Raw genomic sequence first — 14,324 nt, 5'->3', positions numbered from 1 at the left:
CAGACTCAAGATGTTCACATGGAGCTGGGCTTGGCAGTACACGACTGCGATCCCAGTAACTGGGAAGCTAAGGCAAGAGGATCACAAGTTCAAGACCAGCCTGGACCACTTACCAAGACCCTGTCTCAAAAAATTAGAAGGCTGGGGATGTTGCTCAGTAGTGGAGCACATCTGGGTTTGATCCCCAGTGCCACACATGCAAACACACACACACACACACACACATACACACACACACACACACACACAATTCCAAGGATGGTATGGACATGACTGCTGTGGGCCATATGTGAGAGCCAGGGTCACCTGGGAGCAGAAGGTGGGGAGGCTTAGGGAAGATTTTCCCAGCTTGGGAGGATGCTCCAGGAGGCTAGAGAATGAGCTACAGTAAAGGACAGCCTCTACTCATTCGGACCAGCCAGGAAGGAGCAACTGCACCACAGCCCAGGAGAGGACATGTCCCTCTGTGGCTCAGGGTGTTAATAGAAGCACTAGGCTGGATCCTCTGGAAATGTTTCAATATCTGAGAAACATGTATTGGCTACAAAATATGAGATGAAATTATAAATTAAACATCAATAAATGTTCACACTTTCATTGAAACACAGCACACAGACTTAAAAGTACACAGATTAAAATGTCTGTAGCTCTAGGACCCTTCTCAAACTACACAGCACCAGACCCGGAAGCAGGGCATTACCAGCACCCAGAGCCCCTTCCTGTTTTTGTCCCCTCCCCAAGGGTAACACAGCTACTATCCTGGCTTCTGACATCTTACTTCAGTTTTGCCTGTTCTCGAATTTTACCTAAGGGAGACAGTAGTAATTGTGCCTGGCTTCTTTAGTTCTTGAGATTCATCTGCTATTTCACATCACATTGCTGCCATGTGGTAATCCATGGTTACATCTGGTACTTACCAACATCTGAAAACAATTTGTGGATTCATTGTCTCACAGTTCCAAAATTCTCATAGGTGATGTGGTGATCAGGAAATTATAGGTAGTGGTAAGGAAACTGGGTTTTCTGTGGGATTTGGGTGTATTTAATGTACAGGAGTGCCAAAGAGCTCTAGAGGTCTTAATTCAGCCATCCCTGTCCAAGAGGCTGGCAAGTCTTTCCAGCTTTTTGGGGGACTGGATAATGAACATGGAGGACCTCGGCTCCAGAAGCACATGGGCAAGACCAAAGTGAGAGGCACCAGGAGCAGCTAGAAACCTAGACAGTGGCAAGAAAAACGTTTCACAGACCTGAAGACTGAGTCTCCATAATCTCCATGTCCAGGATGCCCACAAATTTACCTGTCCTGAGCCCAGAAGTCATTTCTTCCCGTTTCCTTTGCAACTAACATGAGCTGGCGCCCAGATGGAAGAGAGCTTCATTTTCTGAAATGCAGTCCATTCTGCAGCCTAACACTGTTGGAGAAAATAGTGAACAGAAGCAGTTAATAACAGCTTACTTGAGGGGACACATAATAATGCTTTTCACTTTGAAAGCCTTAGGGTGCTCATTTTCTGTTTTAGTTAGTATTTCATTCTTGTAAGACAGGCAGGAGCCCAGAGAATTAAATTCCAATTTACAGATGAGGAAACGAAGACCCAAAGAGACAAAGTGACTTGCCCAGAATCACGTAGCACGTTTGCAGCAGAATCAAGCCTAAGGCGCAGACCTCTTTTGTCCCAGCCCAAGTACACTCTGGAAGCGTTAGTACGTGATAGTAAAGGCTGGCTGTAGGGGCAATACTGTGCAAATTCAAATCTTTAGTGAATCAGAGGCTTGTGGTACCTTGAGGCGTCAGAAGATTGCATGTTGTGAGGTTGTTCTGCAGACATGCTGATAAATGAAAACTCCAATTCACAGAAGATCAGATGCCAGATACTACTGTGTGCACCACCAAGTCTGGGCCTGGCTGATTTGGTTGGTTAGAATATGGGGCTAATGAACCAAAGGCTGCAGGGGAAAAAAAGAAAAATGCGTCCAAGACTCCAGCTGGTGTCCCCCACTATCATGGTTTGGATATGAAGTATCCCCCCAAGGCCCCTGGGTTAATGCAGGAATATTCAGAGATGAAACGATTAGATTATTAGAGCTATAACCTCAGCAGTCCATCCCAGTTTGAACGGGCTAACTGGGTGGTAACTGTAGGCAGGTGGGGCATGGCGGGAGGGGGTGATCCACTGGGGGGTGGGTCCTTAGGAATGATATCTTGTCCCCTTGGCTCCTCCTGCTCTCTCCCACCTTCCATGAACCGAGCAGCTTGCCTCTGCATGCTCTTCCACATGATTTTCTGCCTCACCTCAGGGGCCCAGAACAATGGAATCAGTCAACCATGGACTGAAACCTATGAAACAAAGAGCCCAAAATAAACTCCTCCTTGAAGTTGTTCTTGTCATGTATTTTGGTGGCATTGATGAAGAGCTGGCTAACACTCCCACCCTAACCTATCATCCTACAGACACCTCTGCTGGCTCAGCAAGGTGTGTATGTCACCCAGAGACCCTTGGCTTGTTCTGAGGAGTATAACAAACCTGAGGGGCCCCACGGATGATCAGCAGAGACAACCCATACACTGAAGAACTTCCTGCTTCCTATGTTCCAACCCGTTTAGTCAGCCATTAGGAAGTTTCATGACTGATGAGTTAATAAATAAATAAGTGAAGAGTAGTTAAGTTTTCTGAATCTTTGGGCAATAAATGCCACCGTTCCACAAGGTCATGAGAATTCTGCTCTCTCTGCTTCTCTCAGAAAGGAAACCAACCAACCCTCCCAAAACAGTAGGGCCCATATTGAGCTCATGTATGCTGTTCTGGATCCTCTGAGATTAAGAGGATCCTGCACTCTAGGATCTGTGTTTTTCTGGAGGACTGCTGGGCTATGGGGGTACAGGTATAGACCTTGAGAAGGTAACTACCTAGTCCATAACCATTAGCAATGGTGGACACCAACATTCATTAGTTATCTTTAATTTTCACATGATGCCACAAAGTAGTTACCATTATTCCCATTTTGCAGAGAAGGAAATCTATGGTTCAGAGGAACCAAGTGACCCATTCGAGGTCACACAGCTAGTAAGTGATGGAGTTGGAATTGGAGCTAGCTGTGAGGTCAAGGCTTTTGATCTTACTGCTCCACTCTGGCTATCATTGACAGCAGTTGCCAACACTTTGGCTGGCTCCTAACCTGCCCCCTAATGACCCCATCCTCAGACCATGGTGTCCCCTCTGAGCCTAATGTAACCTAGATGTGAGACCAAGACCAGCACCTGCGCCCCAGTCATTTACTATGACCTTTCCTTTTTAAGTCAAGATACAGCCGGGTGAGGAGGGGGAGGTTCTTGTCTTCCTCCAAAAAACCTTTCAAAGCAAAAGCACAGCGCTGACCAACACAGCAGAATGGGAAAAGCCATTTTCCAGATCACTCATTTCATGGCCACTCCTGACTGGGAGAGGGTTGCTCAGGGCCCATCCTCTCTTTGTTTTCTTTGTTTCACACCAGCTGAGAGCTGGTCCTCCCTGGTCCCAGGTCTTCTTGGCCCCCTGGGGGCACAGTCTTTATTCTTGGCCCCAGAACTTCCTGTTGACTGGCAGGATATAGAGGTTGGGACTACAGGCGCCAGAGCAGGAGGGCAGGTGGGTGGGTGGGGGATGCTGAACTCACCATCCAGAATTTGGGATCCTCCCTTCTGGAACTGCCCATGGGAGGGTCACAGGCAGAGTCACAAGGGTCTTCAGAGCTCTCCTTGGCAGGTAATGGTCACACATTTCTAGCCCCAGAATCCTTTGGGTGAAAGCATCTAACATAGAAAGCTGAGACAGGGCACAGGTAAGAGAAGCAGCCAGAAGGGAAGGACTCTGGGCTCCACCTTCCCAGCCCCCTTCTTCCAATCCTCACAACCTGGACTCGGACTAGTTCAACTCCCTCCTTTAGCAGGTGAGGAAACTGAGACCTAGAGAGGGAAAGTGACAAGAGTCACAAAGTAGTCCTAGTAGCAAGGCCACATCTGGATCTCTGGTCTCTTCCCTTGGCTCCTTTCTGCCAAGTCCCCTATTCTCACCTGGTGCTCCCAACAGCGAGGACCGAGTCCTAACCTCACTCCCACGGCACTGGGGGTGGCACAGGCTCTTCCCCTCTTTCCGCTCTGGATCATGAGTTCCTTGAGGGCAAGAATCCAGGCGGTGCCTGGCACAGGAACAGAGGAAGGGAAGGAAAAATGGCAAATAGAACAAGAGGGATATTTTCTTGTCTGGAATACCATTTTAACCATTTCCAAGATTTCACAGAACACGAGACTCTTAAGTTAGGGGGCACGCCCACCTACACACACATGCTACGATAAAACCTACGCACACAACCACATGGCTGACAAGATCTGGGACAGCAATGAAGCCATGTGGCACAAAGCAGAGGCCTGGGGAGGATTGGGATGAGGAGCAGGACTCTTCTTACAGTCCCAGCATTGGTGACCAGGATGTAGCAGGGGACAAATTGGTGTCAAGTAGCCCCATTTTCTAAAGAAGGTTTAGAATGATTGACTCAGACATCTTTGAGCAAAGATCTGAAGGCACTTAAACCAGGAGGCTGGATGAGAAGACCAAGGGAGTGAGTGCAGATAGGAAAGAGAAGAGTTTAAAGACCAGGGAGACCCAGTCAGAGAAAGGAGAAGGAAGAGTCAGGGGAGTGGGAGGGAGGCGGGGGGAGTGTGGCAAACCAAACCAAGCGCAGGGTGAGCGGATAGATGATGCTGAAAAGCAAGGTCTACTGGACTCGTGACTCTTAACTCCTCCTCCTTCTCCTTCTCTTCCTCCTCCTCCTCCTTTTCCTTCCCTCTTTCAGGTAAAACTTAGATTTGGGGATATGCACAAATCTTAAGCATACCATTAAGTACATTTTGACAAACGCATGCACCTGTGAACCCAGAGCGCTTTCAAATTACAGAATGCTGTCACCACTCAGAGAGCGCCATCATGCCTGTCTCCTGCCCATGGTCCCTCTCCTCCAAAGAGGTGACCACTCTTCTGCTTTTATCATGATTGAGTAATTTGACCTTATTAAAAATATCTATGTCAGAACTGGGGTTGTAGCTCAGTGGTACAGCGCTTGCCTCACACTTGGGAGGCACTGGGTTCGATCCTCAGCACCACATAAAAATAAAGGTATTGAGTCCATCTACAACTAAAAAAATATTCTTTAAAAAAATCTATGCCTACAGGATCTATCTAATGTATGTCCTCTTTCATTTTGGATGTTGGTAATTTATCTCTCTCATTTCTTTCTTTTTTTGAACAGTCTAGTTGGGGGTTTATCTTTTCAGAAAACCAACTTTGGGCTTTAATTTTATCTGTAGTTTCTCCCCCCCCCCCCATTTCATTGGTTTCTGCTCTTTGTGATTTTCTTTATTCTACTTACTTTGGGTTATTTTGCCTTTTTTTGCCCTAGATTCTTAAAGTAAAAATTTAGGCAATTGATTTTAGACCTTTCAAATATTTAACATTCTCTCTAATCACTACTTCAGCTGTGTCTCATAAGTCTGGATAAATTGCTCTTTCGTCGTCTTTTAGTTGAGACTATTTTCTGAATTTCCTTGTGATTTTTTTTTTTAATCTCATTGGTTATGTGGAAGTGTTATTTAATTTCAAACAGTTAGAAGTTTCTAGATACTTTTCATTATCTCTATCTTGATTCCATTATTCTCAAAGAAAATATTCTGTATAATTCTAGTCCTTTTAATTTTGTTGAGTCCCAATTTGTTGGGATTTTTTTCATGGCCCAGCCCATTTTCTTAGTGAATGAATCATGAAGAGTTGAAAAATGTGTGTATTCTACAGTTGTCAAGTTACACATGTATTTGCTTGCTGTGATTTCCCAATGAATGTCATCATAAAATGTCCTCTGTTTCTTATGATGCTCTGTTTTGACATCTATTGTGTCTGGTATTAATCTCCAGTTTTCTTATGGTTACAATTTGTATCTTATATCTTCTTTCCATTTTTTACTTTCACCTTGTGTCTTTATATTGTGTGCATCTTTTATACATAGCAAATAAATGAGACTCACTCTTTTTACCCATTCTGATAATCTCTGCATTTTAAATAGAGTGTTTAATCAATTTATATTTGGTATAATTATTGATGTGGTTGAATTTAAATATTCCATTTTACTATTTGTTTTCCTATTTTCAAATCTACTTTTGTTCCTCTGTTTTTCCTTTCCCAGCTTCCTTCTTTTGGGTTAAATATTTTTTTTTTTTTTTGCAGTGCAGATTTAACCCAGGGCCTTGTGCTTGCAAGGCAAGCACTCTACCAACCGAGCTATCTTCCCCAGTCCTGAGTTAAATCATTTTTAAGTTCCATTTTAATTCATCAATATACTTTTTAGCTATACCTTTTCAAAATTTTTTTCTGATTGCTCTAGTAATTACAATATACATCTTTAAATTTTTCTTAACAGTTGATCTTGTATCATTTTAAATTGAATGGAAAAATCTTGGAGATGACAGCAAGGACCTGAATTGTCAGATAAATTTCTTTGACAGATAACAGGGAGAAACACTTTGATACTTTAAATTTTACAGCAATATGTAGTAACACTAGATGATGAATGTGAATGAGACCTATTTCTAACAAGTGAGGTTAATCAGAAATTGGAAACTGTATGTCCTCTTGTATTTTACTAAAATAAGAGTGAAAAAATGCACTTAAAACCAGACAGGTTCGTTTGCCAGCCCCCTAATTATACTGGCATTGTCGTATGTATTATATCTACTTGTATTAAGAAATATTATAATTTTGCTTTAAAATGTCATATGCACTTGAAAGAAATTAAGAGAAAAATAGCTTTTAATATTAACCATTTCTGGTGCTTTGCATTTCTTTCTGAAGATTCACATTTACATTGAGTATTATTCCTTTCAATCTGAAAAATCTCTTTTATCATTTCTTCTTGGGTTGGTCTAATGGCAGTGAATTCTTTGTTTGCTTTTATCTTTAAATTATTTAAATGGAATGACTTTTTTTTTTTTATAGTACTGGGGATTGAACCCAGGACCTTACACATGCCAGGTACACACTGTTCCACTAAACTACACATCCAGCCCTACATTATCTTTAGTCTATATTTTACTTCAAGGGCAATTTCCCTAGATAAAGAATTCCGATTAATGGAGTCTTTTTTAAAAAATTACTTTAAAGATGCCATTCCCTTGTCTTCTGCCCTCCATTATTTCTGGTAAGAATTCAGCAGTCATTGTTTTTTATTACTTGTTCCAATTAGTTGTACATGACAGCAGAATGCATTTCAGCTTGTTGTACACAAATGGAGCACAACTTTTCATTTCTCTGGTTGTACATGATGCAGACTCACACCATTCATACAATCATACATGTACATAGGATAATGATGTCATCTCATTCCACCATCTTTCCTACCCCTATACTCCCTCCCCACCCCTTACTCCCCTCTGCCCAATCTAAAGTTCCTCCATCCCATATCCCCAATTATGGATCAGCATCCTCATATCAGAGAAAACATTTGGCCTTTGATTTTGGGGGATTGGTTTATTTCATTTAGCGTGATATTCTCCAACTCCATCCATTTCCCTTCAGCAGTCATTTGTATTATTATTTCTATGTATATAAAGTTATTACTTTTCTCTGCCTTTTTCAAAATGTTATATTCATTATAGTTTATAACAGTTCAGTAGTAACATGCCCACGTGTGGTTTTCTTTGCTAGGGCTTTGCTGAGTTTCTTGGATCTTTACATTATGTCTTTCACTATGTTGGGGAAATTTGGCCATTATGTCTTTCAGTTATTTATTTCCCTTCCATTCTAGGACTTTAATTACAAGTATGTTAGAGCTTTTGATATTGTTCTTCAAGTCACTGAGTGTTTCTGCTCTTCTTATGGGTTTATGTCTATGGCTCTGTGCTCAGGTTCACTGACTCTCTCTTATGTCATTTTAAAAGTGCTGTTGAGCCCAACCGGTGAATTTTTATTTTACATATTATATTTTCAGTTTTAGAATTTCTATTTAGTTCTATGTAATAATTTCTACTACTTTGACAATGTTTCTTATTCATTCGTTCATTCATTACAGGTATATTTTCCTTCATATCCCTTTAAGCAAAATTCTAATTTTTGTTATAAAATATTTGTGGCTCTTCTCAACACCAGCACAGTGTCCAGCACAGAGCACGTGTTCAACATGCCTTGAGTTGAAAATGACTCTCAGGATAGATCAATAGAATCTCACATGAAAATAACCTTAGAACTCTTCCAAACTCCTCCCCTACATCTGGCCCTTGAAAGTCCTAACAGCCTTCCAGATTGGCCAAGCAGCACCTCTGAACCTTCCAGGGGAAGAGAATTCAAGCATCCTGATTGTCAGTGTGCCTCTGAGAATGCTCCAACTTCTGTGTTCAAACAACTTCCACTCTCAGGCCTCACCTAGCCACTGGGGCCATGGAGAGGAGGTGCAACTTCCCTTTCCCATGATAATCATTTCAATATCTGAACACGGCCATCTTGTGCCACTGAGACATCTCCTGGGTTTCCTCAACTATTCCTTTAGGGCACGGTTTAGTATCCCTTTCAGTCTTATTTAAGCCACCCTTCTCTGAATACATCTCAGGTTGTCACTGTCCCTCTAAAGAACTGGAACTCTTAATAGGGAAAGAAACATTAAATTTGGTCTGAGGAGCACCGAGAACAGTGGCCGGAAACTCTTATTTCTATCTATTCTGCCCTCCAGATCCGGAAACCACCAAGTTCCTGGGGTCTCTGGGCTTAGAAACTCATGAGAAGATTTCTTTTGATACCTCAGGCTCTAATCAATCAAGCTCCTTCAGCCTGTGTTGGCAACCTCCTCTGGGAGTTGGTCTAATAAGGAGGAAAAAATGGGTGTGGTATGTGTTGGTATGTGGAAACGGGATTCCCCAGAGCAGATGGATCCAGCTTGGAATAAATTTATTCTCAGGTCATTCTAAACATAGAAGTTCCTAGTGGGGAAGCAGCCCAGATGCTACAAAATGTGATGTCTCAATATAACCATCAGGAGGTCCCGTTCTACCAACAGTCAGTGTATGACCTCAGAAACCCTCCTCACCTCTCTCCTTTCTTCTAAAATGAGGGCATGCCTGGAGTGTCATCCAGTGCTCCACACTGACACCTTAGGACCCTCAGGGCATCAGGACTCTCTGTCGCCTTTTCCTGGGCCCATCTGGTTCCCTGGGATCTCCACAAACCCCAAACCTTGGCCCAGCCCGCCTCGCTTCCCTTGCCAGGACTGAGAACCCACAGTTTGGCGTTCCTGCTCTGATTCCCACACCCTCCCCTCCTCAATCAACCACACTACACCACGGGAGGGAAGGGCTGAAGAAGCTGGTGAGTCAAGCTGTCAGAACTGGCCCTGCCAGTTCATCTTCCATCTAACCACAATGTCAGCAAAAGCCCTTGGCTAGAAATCTCACTACCACACTCTCCAGATGGGCAAGGAAAGCAGAGTTTTCCCTAATACCCCAGCTCAAGTACTGGAGCTAGACAAGTCCTCCCCTCCTTCCCTCAGGTGGGGATGACACCTTCTTTTACCAAGGTCATCAGGCCCACAGGAAGTCTCTTCCCTGCCAGCAGGAACTCCAGCTCCAGAATGAGGTTGGAGCATTTGAAAGCATTTGAGACTCACAATCAGAGCTGAGCCACCAAGTGCACAGGAGAGATGGAGGTTGGTAAGGACATCCAGCCTCAAAGATGCAGTGTCACGTCCCTGTACCAGCCCAGCCCCTGCCCAGCTCTACCAGACTCAGTTTCTTACCTGGAAAATGGAGGTAAGGGGTCTTTCAGGGACCAAAGAGTCCCATGTAAAAGTCTTAGCAATTAGAGCCACACCTGTAATCCCAGCGACTCTTGAGACTGAGCAGGAGAATCATCAGTTCAAGGCACCTTAGTGAGATCCTTTCTCAAACCAAAAATAAAAAGGGCTGGAGATGTGGCTCAAGTACAATCCCCAATATTGCCAAAAAGCCTTAGCATTGGGGTGTGCATCTAAGGGAATTATATGAGCATATCCCAAATCATTTCCACAGGATGTTCATAAGGCCTAAGTGGCAATGAAGGTCTAAGTTTTTGGAAACTCTGGTCCAAATAAGGTTAGACATTAAGTTTTCTTTACTCAGAAATTTTGATGTGTTGCTGTGTATCATGGCAAAGAAAGGAAAAGAAAAAGAGAAACAGAGATGGGGCAAAGCCCTTCTTTGTTTTATTTCACAGAACACTCGCCTAGAGACCCAGAGACCCAGTCTGGGCTGCCACGCTTAGACTGTTTAAGCTTACTTTTAAAGAAGGATTCTGGAATCCCAGGCAAAGTGCCTTCTGGAACGTGATAAATGGCAAGCCAAATGGGCATGACCAGGAGAGACCTTTCTTTTCTGACCAAATGTAACTAACTGGTGAGGACTTGCAGGGGGATTCTGCTTTTTCCAGCCCTCAGCTGACTGGACAGCAGGTCGTCGGCTGGTGTGAACCCAACATTCAGGTTGCGGAGCCCATTTCATTATTATGGAATTTGAAATGCTCTCTCCTCTGTCTCAGGGCAGTCTGGTACCAGCTGACAGGTTCCCAGAGTCTGTCTGTTCAAGTAAGAAGGCCATTGGAACACCAGGGGGACCCCACTCAATATCCTCAAATAATAATGCGCACATGGATTTCTGGAGCATTTCTACAAGTGCTATTCTTGCTGCCAGTTTGTGGACTTTGAGTAGCAAAGCTGCTGCACCCAGCTAATCTGGGAAGGGTAAAACATGTCAGAGAGAGGTGACTTGGAGGGAAAGACAGAAGAAAACACAGCTGAGGCTGCAGAACCATAGGAAGGTGGCAGAGAATGTGAAAGAGGTGGCTTGGAGGGATGGGGGACAAGGAAGTGCACCTAGACGAAGGCTCTGGATTGGGAAGTTAGGAAGGGGTGGGAGGAACAGACCAGGGCTGGAGGATGGACTCCGGGGTCCAGCAGTGAAGCTCTCACAAGCGAGTGACATTTCTGGAGACCACCAGCCAGGGTGAGCTCTGACCCCTCAGAAGAGGGTTGCTGTGACTTGGGGCTCTGTGTCCCTCCACTCCTCAGAAGAGACCTCTGCCATCCTGGCAGGAGATGGGTGATATCAGCACCCCACACCCTGCTCTCCTGTTACTGGTTGGCTGCATGAAGCAGGCAGGTGAGGCAAGGTGGGCTGACTCACCCAGCCAGACCCATCTTCCCGTGACTCGCAGGTCCCAGGCCTGCTCCAGGAAGGAGACGGTGGGGAGGGAGCCAGCCAGGGCCAGTCTATGCCTCAGAGAGCACAGGAGGGAGGTGGGAAGGGGAGGTGAGCCCCACGGTTCAGGGAGAAGAACAGAGAATCCTACAGAGGGAAGGGCAGGGCAGCGGGTGCTTCCCATCCCACAACATCCCAAAGACAAAAGCAAATGATGCTCACCCACATTCGTGTGCCAGGCACTGCCCCAAGCGCTTGTATTACATAAACTCACTTAATCCTCCTGACAACCAATAAGGTCATTACTAATAATCCCCATTTCATAGATGAAAAAACACAGACACAGTAACCTGCTGAGCTCACTCTACAAGTACATGATAGAGCTGGAATTGAACCCAGGGAGGCTGGCGTCAGAGTGTGTGCCCTTAAACACTCTCCAGAAGGAGCGGATTCTGGGATACATGTGACTGTCTCTCATTCTCTCCCAGCAGGATGCAGAACGGGCTGCTGGTGGCCAAGACAACAGCGCCCCCATCAGGCATGGCCAGGAAGACCAATCTCTTCCTCAGGAAACCGTCTTTGCAGCTTTGTCTGCCCCAATCATTCCCCCAGGGTTTGACGGCCCTGGCCTCTCTCTCCCTCAGCGGGACCCTAAAGATTATCTCATATCCAAATGCCCCTGCCCTGGGGCCCCCAAATCTTTCTGTTCCCCTTTCTAAGCAGCAAAATTGTCTCTCTTCTTTCTAGAACACTGTGTGTGTAGAATCTGTTCAATAAGAAGCCTCAACTTCCTGGGGATAAAGTTATCCATTCATCCATCCATCCATCCAGCCATCCAGCCATCCATTCATTCATTCAGCAAATAGTCGCAGACTGCCACCGTGTCCCCAGTGAGCGGCAAAGTCCTGGTCTATTGGAGCTCGAAGTCGTGTAAAGAGATCAAAAGCAACATGAATGATGGATGCACTCAGTAAAAAGCGCTGGAGAGGGAAGGAAGGCAGGGGAGGGGGCAGGCTACTCCGCCAGCGTCTGTGACTTCCTTCCCCAGTGATGACTTCCTGGGGGAGGTTGAGTAAGACCAAAGGAGGTGAGGTTTTTCCAGAAGGTTTCCATTGTTTCTCAGTAATGGCTACCGACTGCTCTGGGGTCCCACCCTGCTGGGCACAGTTCAGTGTTTAAGACAACATCCCTATCTACTTCAAGCCCCGGCCCCTACACAACTCAGCACCCCCTCCCCATCCCTGCCTCTCGTGCCCAGCGTACTCTGGAGTCAACAGGGAAAGGAGGCTGGGCCCTGCCTCCCACATGCCCATTTCCCATGTGTCCCCTCTCCTGCTGGAGACAGGAAGGACTGAGTCCGTACTCAGTTCCATGGCTGTCTTGTGGTCCTTCTGGCTCCTCTGGTCACAGATTCAGAGGGGGCAGAAGGGGCCCCATGAGGCTTCTGGGGGACTGTTGAGAAGGGGTCGGTCCCAAACAGCAGCTTCTGGCACTAGTGGTCTCTCACCAATTTCCTAACCCCCAGCCTCATCCCACTCCTGTGACGTACCTCCAGAGGTCCCAAGTCTTACTCCCAGGCCCTCCTATAGCTCTCACAGTCAAAGCCCCCAAACTTCCTTCGCTTGCCCTGGGAGGAAGGGCATGTATTTGAGCCTTCTGGAGTCCACAGTAACACCTCACTCTTCTGTCCCCTCCCCTCCGGGGCAGGAAGAGACCTCAGTCAATTCCCCGCAGCACCCTGCTGCCCAGCAAGGCCCCAGCAAGTCAGGAGGATCCGGGTGAGCTTTGGCTGCAGAGCCGCAGGAGGAGCCGCAGGAGGATGGACAGAAGGACGGCTAGAACCCGCACACACAGGCTGTGGCACCCTGAAGACAGTGTGCCCCTGACTCTGCTGGCTTTGCCTTGGCTTTCTCTCCATCCACTTCTCTCCAGCATCTCCCCACTAGCCCCTGTCCCTGACTTGCCCTATGGTAGTGGCATCCAGTCCAAACTTCCTGTTTCCCTTCTGACCCTTCTTCAACCAAGTGACCTTTTAAAAACGTAAATCAGTGAAAATGCTCAAATTTTGTCCTACACATGTACCAATATACCAAAATGAAACCCACCTTCTGGATAATTCACATGCACCAATAAAAATAAACATGAACCTGTATACCCTTCCCTTGCTTAAAACTCAATGAATGACTTCCCACCATGCTGAAGGAAAAATCCAGTCTCTCACCCATGACCCCTGAGGCCTGACATGATCCTGCACAGCCCTGGACGCACCTCCCACCTCTCTCACCTTGGCTGCCCTGGCCTCCTCTCTACCCTCTGACCATGCCAAGCTCTCTGCACCTGCCAGTCCCTCTTCTCAACATCCTCTCCTCACTCTTCCTCTGGCTAAGGCCTAGAAATCCTGAGGATTCAACTCAGCAAAGGTTTGCACCGGAAGTTCCTCATATCCAGCCCCTCAGCCTAATCCACATCCACCCCAGGGACCCTCCCTCCACATGCCACTCTTTTTCTCTCGCAGTTTGAAACAGGCACACATATGTGGGTATGTGTGCATATGCACGTGAATATATCTAGGTATTTACATATCTATGGTTACGTTACTATACACCTATGTATCTATGTATCTGTCTGGCTCATTGTTTTAACTTCTATTTAACATCACCCTCCCCTGTTCTAGGAAGGTAGGGAGCAGTCTTGGTCTATCTCCAGCACTAACTTTGATAACCAGTTAGCCCCTGGCACAGAGTATGTGTTCAATACTCGTGTTAACTTTACAGAATGACTAAATCAATGACTCTAAAGTCCTTTAAGAGAAACATTGACAAGCAGATTCAATACTTTAATTATATGATGTCAGGTAAACAAAACCCTTTCAAGATCAAAATTTTTTTTTTATAAAATGATCATTGTTTTTGATTTGTTAGAGCTTTAACAACTGCAAAAGACAATAATGAAATTCTAACGTGGCTATTTACATATGTTCCCACTGGGTCGATATTTAATATTTAAAAGATCAAATCCTATACAAGATTATCTAATTCAGGCAGGATTTTACCACTCAAGTCAGTTAGTCAACAAGTTTGAAGGG

This window comes from Sciurus carolinensis, chromosome 12, assembly GCF_902686445.1.
Source record: "Sciurus carolinensis chromosome 12, mSciCar1.2, whole genome shotgun sequence".
In the NCBI taxonomy this organism is placed as follows: Eukaryota; Metazoa; Chordata; class Mammalia; order Rodentia; family Sciuridae; genus Sciurus; species Sciurus carolinensis.
The sequence above is the reverse complement of the archived record's forward strand: the minus strand, read 5'-3'. Positions refer to the sequence as shown.